The sequence below is a fragment of the Zeugodacus cucurbitae genome, chromosome X (genome assembly GCF_028554725.1).
Source record: "Zeugodacus cucurbitae isolate PBARC_wt_2022May chromosome X, idZeuCucr1.2, whole genome shotgun sequence".
Classification (NCBI taxonomy): Eukaryota; Metazoa; Arthropoda; class Insecta; order Diptera; family Tephritidae; genus Zeugodacus; species Zeugodacus cucurbitae.
The window spans coordinates 6,970,813-6,977,607 of record NC_071672.1 but is presented as its reverse complement, the minus strand read 5'-3'; the positions used below and the strand labels follow the sequence as shown (position 1 = coordinate 6,977,607).

Below are 6,795 nucleotides of genomic sequence, written 5' to 3'. Positions count from 1 at the left end.
AATATAAAAGTATTTAAGTGTAATATATAAATGAGAGCAAAAAAATTTATTCCTGGTTTGCTACAGTTGGTTTAAATAGAAATAATTTTGTTAATAATGAAATGTTATTAACTGAGATTATTCTTCTATACCTAACATAATGTAGTCGTTTTTTTTTTTAATTTAACTTTTTTGGGGTTTGTTCTTCTATTCACATAAAATATATGTGGGTAAAGAATAAAATTCAATAAAGTTAAATATTTATATTATTACGCATATATGAAATAAAATGAAAAATAATTGAATTGAAATTATTAATTTCAAATCAAAAGAAAAACGTATATACTCTTAAAAAAAGATATATACACTATATGCATTGAAATAAAGTAAAATGTATAAAAAATGATATTATTTGAAAGTTTAATAAATACAAGACAACATCGTCCTGACATTATTATTTATATTATATATGTATAGAGAACGAAAATTCTTTCTCACGATAAGATACAATCTCAAAGTCCGAATAAGACCGCAATAAATAATACAATAATATGAAATTAAATGAAATGAAGTGAATTTTTTAATCATTCGTAGTAAAAGAAATTTCATAATTATTTATTGTCGCGATTTCGTTCTTCTTTGCATTTTGTATATGTCGTGTACTTAATTTTCAAATATTGAAAATATCATTATAAAAATTTATATAGTATAAAAAATATTATATAAATGAATAAAAAATATTATTCTGGTTGATCCTGCCAGTAGTTATATGCTTGTCTCAAAGATTAAGCCATGCATGTCTAAGTACAAACAAATTAAAAGTGAAACCGCAAAAGGCTCATTATATCAGTTATGGTTCCATAGATCGTTAACAGTTACTTGGATAACTGTGGTAATTCTAGAGCTAATACATGCAAAATAAACACGGACCTTTTGGAACGTGTGCTTTTATTAGGCTAAACCCAAGCGATCGTAAGATCGTTATATTGGTTGAACTCTAGATAACTTGCAGATCGTATGGTCTCGTACCGACGACAGATCTTTCAAATGTCTGCCCTATCAACTTTTGATGGTAGTATCTAGGACTACCATGGTTGCAACGGGTAACGCGGAATCAGGGTTCGATTCCGGAGAGGGAGCCTGAGAAACGGCTACCACATCTAAGGAAGGCAGCAGGCGCGTAAATTACCCACTCCCAGTTTGGGGAGGTAGTGACGAAAAATAACAATACAGGACTCATATCCGAGGCCCTGTAATTGGAATGAGTACACTTTAAATCCTTTAACAAGGACCTATTGGAGGGCAAATCTGGTGCCAGCAGCCGCGGTAATTCCAGCTCCAATAGCGTATATTAAAGTTGTTGCGGTTAAAACGTTCGTAGTTGAATTTGTGCTTCATACGGGTAGTACAGCTATAATTGTGGTATGTACATTACCTTATGTATGCAAGCGTATTACCGGTGGAGTTCTTATATGTAATTAATACAATGTATTTTTTATATATTCCTCCTATTTAAACCTGCTTCAGTGCTCTTCATCGAGTGTTGTTGTGGGCCGGTACAATTACTTTGAACAAATTAGAGTGCTTAAAGCAGGCTCCAAATGCCTGAATATTTTGTGCATGGAATAATGAAATAAGACCTCTGTTCTACTTTCATTGGTTTTTAGATCAAGAGGTAATGATTAATAGAAGCAGTTTGGGGGCATTAGTATTACGACGCGAGAGGTGAAATTCTTGGACCGTCGTAAGACTAACTTAAGCGAAAGCATTTGCCAAAGATATTTTCATTAATCAAGAACGAAAGTTAGAGGTTCGAAGGCGATCAGATACCGCCCTAGTTCTAACCATAAACGATGCCAGCTAGCAATTGGGTGTAGCTACTACTATGGCTCTCTCAGTCGCTTCCCGGGAAACCAAAGCTTTTGGGCTCCGGGGGAAGTATGGTTGCAAAGCTGAAACTTAAAGGAATTGACGGGAGGGCACCACCAGGAGTGGAGCCTGCGGCTTAATTTGACTCAACACGGGAAAACTTACCAGGTCCGAACATAAGCGTGTAAGACAGATTGATAGCTCTTTCTCGAATCTATGGGTGGTGGTGCATGGCCGTTCTTAGTTCGTGGAATGATTTGTCTGGTTAATTCCGATAACGAACGAGACTCAAATATATTAAATAGATGGTTTCAGGATTATAGTGTTGAAGCTTATATAGCCTTCATTCATGAGTTCATCTTGAATGTGCAAGTGTTTGAATGTGTTTATATAAGTGGAGCCGTACCTGTTGGTTTGTCCCATTATAAGGACACTAGCTTCTTAAATGGACAAATTGCGTCTAGCAGTAACGAGATTGAGCAATAACAGGTCTGTGATGCCCTTAGATGTCCTGGGCTGCACGCGCGCTAGAATGAAAGTATCAACGTGTATTTCCTAGACCGAGAGGTCCGGGTAAACCGCTGAACCACTTTCATGCTTGGGATTGTGAACTGAAACTGTTCACATGAACTTGGAATTCCCAGTAAGTGTGAGTCATTAACTCGCATTGATTACGTCCCTGCCCTTTGTACACACCGCCCGTCGCTACTACCGATTGAATTATTTAGTGAGGTCTCCGGACGTGATCACTGTGACGCCTTGTGTTTCACGGTTGTTTCGCAAAAGTTGACCGAACTTGATTATTTAGAGGAAGTAAAAGTCGTAACAAGGTTTCCGTAGGTGAACCTGCGGAAGGATCATTATTGTGTTCCTATCCGTAAATATTATTAAAAAACAAAAAAACAAACAAACAAACAAACAAAAAAAAAAGAATAAAAAAGAAAAATTATTATTATTTTCATTCATTTATTTGAATGTTTTTCTTTTCTTTCTTTTTTTTTTACTCCTTGTATTGTAGTATAATGAAAATTATATCGCATGCATTGTATTTGAACGCAACAAACCTTTAAACATATATAGTTGTACTTATTATTTATAAAAATAATATAAATGATAAGTTAATTTGCACTCATTAACGTGTAATTCCTTAAAAATTTATAGAAATTAAATAAAATGTAATAAAAAAGGAATTACTGTTTTTGTTGGACTAAGACATGCGCAACTTGTAAATGTTTGGGTTGAAAATTACAATTTATTGAAAGATGTTTTAAAATAATTTATATAATATACGAAAACGAAATGTAATATAGTTGTTATTATTTCAATAAATTAAAAACTCTTGACGTTAAATTAAAATAAACAAAAAATTATCACTCTAAGCGGTGGATCACTCGGCTCATGGGTCGATGAAGAACGCAGCTAACTGTGCGTCATCGTGTGAACTGCAGGACACATGAACATCGACATATTGAACGCATATTGCAGTCCATGCTGTTATGTACTTTAATTAATTTTAAAGTGCTGCTTGGACTACATATGGTTGAGGGTTGTAAGACTATGTTAAATTAGTTGCTTATTCTTTTAGTCAATTAAAAGAATTTAAGCACATGGTATATTACTGGATTGTATTTTTCAATCCATAATATTTATAGCATAAAAAGAAATATAGAAAATATATTCTTGAACACCTCATATTTGAACGAAATTTTATAATAAATAAGAATCTTAGTATTCCCAAAAACAATAAAATTTCAATATTATTTCAAATAATATATACATTTAGAGGAACGTCTAGCATAAAATGTTATTTTATTCTAGGATTGCCTTAAATGTAAAAAAGCAAGAAAATAATATTGTTGTTATAATGAAGTAGTACGGGATGAAAAGATTGAATATTTATTATTAAGAAAATTATTGGTGTTAAGAAATAATTATGTATGTTTCTTTAAAATAGCAAAAAGCTAAAATATAAAATAAATATAAATATTTTTATACAACCTCAACTCATATGGGACTACCCCCTGAATTTAAGCATATTAATGAGGGGAGGAAAAGAAACTAACAAGGATTTTCTTAGTAGCGGCGAGCGAAAAGAAAATAGTTCAGCACTAAGTCACTTTGTATATATGGCAAATGTGAGAAGCAGTGTATGGAATATCTTAATATCTAGTATGAGAAATTAACGATTTAAGTCCTTCTTAAATGAGGCCATTTACCCATAGAGGGTGCCAGGCCCGTATAACGTTAATGATTACTAGAAAGATATTTCCAAAGAGTCGTGTTGCTTGATAGTGCAGCACTAAGTGGGTGGTAAACTCCATCTAAAACTAAATATAACCATGAGACTGATAGTAAACAAGTACCGTGAGGGAAAGTTGAAAAGAACTCTGAATAGAGAGTTAAATAGTACGTGAAACTGCTTAGAGGTTAAGCCCGATGAACCTGAATATCCATTATGAAAAATTCATCATTATAACTGTGATATTTATAATATTAAAGTAATAGTGTGCATTTTTTTCATATATGGACATTGTAATCTATTAACATAATAAAATATTTATCAAAAGATCATTGGTGTTAAGTTTATTCAAATTAATTTGCTTTTAGCTTATTAACATAGAATAAATACTGATGATTTGATAAAGTGTTGATAGATTTTACATATATAATGCTTAAATTCTTTTGAATTTTACAATAATATTATTATCATTGATTTTAATATTAATTGTATGCATTTGTATGATTAACAATGCGAAAGATTCAAGATACCTTCGGGACCCGTCTTGAAACACGGACCAAGGAGTCTAACATATGTGCAAGTCATTGGGTTATATTAAACCTAATGGGGAAATTAACTTAACTTTTATATAATGGGATTAATTTTTAGTGAAATATTTTACTATTAATTCAATCCCGGGGCGTTCCATATAGTTATGTATAATGATAATTTATTATTATTTATACCTCTAACTTGAGCATATATGCTGTGACCCGAAAGATGGTGAACTATACTTGATCAGGTTGAAGTCAGGGGAAACCCTGATGGAAGACCGAAACAGTTCTGACGTGCAAATCGATTGTCAGAATTGAGTATAGGGGCGAAAGACCAATCGAACCATCTAGTAGCTGGTTCCCTCCGAAGTTTCCCTCAGGATAGCTTCTTCTTCTTAACTGGCGTAGAAACCGCTTACGCGGTTACAGCCGAGTCCACAACAGTGCGCCACGCATCTCTCCTTTTGGCGGTTTGGCGCCAATTGGTAATACCAAGTGAAGACAGGTCCTTCTCCACCTGGTCCTTCCACCGGAGTGGAGGTCTCCCTCTTCCTCGGCTTCCACCAGCGGGTACTGCATCGAAAACTTTCAGAGCTGGGGCACTTTCATCCATTCGAACAACATGACCCAGCCAGCGTAGCCGCTGTCTTTTTATTCGCTGGACTATGTCTATGTCGTCGAACAACACATACAGCTCATCATTCCATCTTCTGCGGTATTCGCCGTTGCCAATGTTTAAGGGACCGTAAATCTTCCGCAAAACCTTTCTCTCGAAAACTCCTAGTGCCGTCTCATCGGATGTTGACACCGTCCACGCTTCTGCACCATAAAGTAGGACGGGAATGATGAGGGACTTGTAGAGTTTAGTTTTTGTTCGTCGAGAGAGGACTTTACTTTTCAATTGCCTACTCAGTCCATAGTAGCACCTGTTGGCAAGAGTGATTCTGCGTTGGATTTCAAGGCTGACATTATTATCGGTGTTAATGTTGGTTCCTAGGTATACGAAATTATCTACAACTTCAAAGTTATGACTGTCAACAGTGACGTGGGAGCCAAGACGCGAATGCGCTGACTGTTTGTTTGATGACAGGAGATATTTCGTCTTGTCCTCGTTCACCACCAGACCCATTCGCTTCGCTTCCTTATCCAGGCGGGAAAAAGCAGAACTAACGGCGCGGGTGTTGTTTCCAATGATATCGATATCATCGGCGTACGCCAGTAGCTGTACACTCTTGTAGAGGATTGTACCTTCTCTATTTAGCTCTGCAGCTCTTATAATTTTCTCCAGCATCAAGTTAAAGAAGTCGCACGATAGCGAGTCACCTTGTCTGAAACCTCGTTTGGTATCGAACGGCTCGGAGAGGTCCTTCCCGATCCTGACGGAGCTTTTGGTGTTGCTCAACGTCAACTTACACAGCCGTATTAGTTTTGCGGGGATACCAAATTCAGACATCGCGGCATAAAGGCAGCTCCTTTTCGTGCTGTCGAAAGCAGCTTTAAAGTCGACAAATAGATGGTGTGTGTCGATCCTTTTTTCACGGGTCTTCTCCAAGATTTGGCGCATGGTGAATATCTGGTCAGTTGTTGATTTTCCAGGTCTAAAGCCACACTGATAAGGTCCAATCAGTTTGTTGACGGTGGGCTTTAGTCTTTCACACAGTACGCTCGATAGAACCTTATAAGCGATGTTAAGGAGGCTTATCCCACGATAGTTGGCGCAGATTGTGGGGTCTCCCTTTTTGTGGATTGGGCAGAGTACACTGAGATTCCAATCGTCGGGCATGCTTTCTTCCGACCATATTTCGCAAAGAAGCTGATGCATGCATATTATCAGCTCTTCGCCGCCGTATTTGAATAGCTCGGCCGGCAATCCATCGGCCCCCGCCGCCTTGTTGTTCTTCAAGCGGGTAATTGCTATTCTAATTTCTTCACGGTCGGGCAATGGAACATCTGTTCCATCGTCGTCGATTGGGGAATCGGGTTCGCCATCTCCTGGTGTTGTACTTTCACTGCCATTCAGCAGGCTGGAGAAGTGTTCCCTCCACAAACACAGTATACTCTGGTCATCAACCACTAGATCACCGCTGGGGGTCCTACAGGAGTGTGCTCCGGTCTTGAAACCTTCAGTTAGTCGCCGGATCTTGTCGTAAAATTTTCGAGCAGTACCCCTGTCGG

General features: G+C 36.9%; 1 non-coding gene and 1 pseudogene across 1 annotated transcript; both read left to right on the top strand.

Moving 5' to 3' along the window:
* Positions 1-721: 721 nt before the first annotated feature.
* Positions 722-2,711, top strand: LOC128923308 (small subunit ribosomal RNA). Its single transcript, XR_008472275.1, has one exon. It is a non-coding gene; the product is annotated as a small subunit ribosomal RNA (ribosomal RNA).
* A 508-nt stretch (positions 2,712-3,219) lies between these two features.
* Positions 3,220-3,398, top strand: LOC128923212 (5.8S ribosomal RNA; annotated as a pseudogene).
* Positions 3,399-6,795: the final 3,397 nt, after the last annotated feature.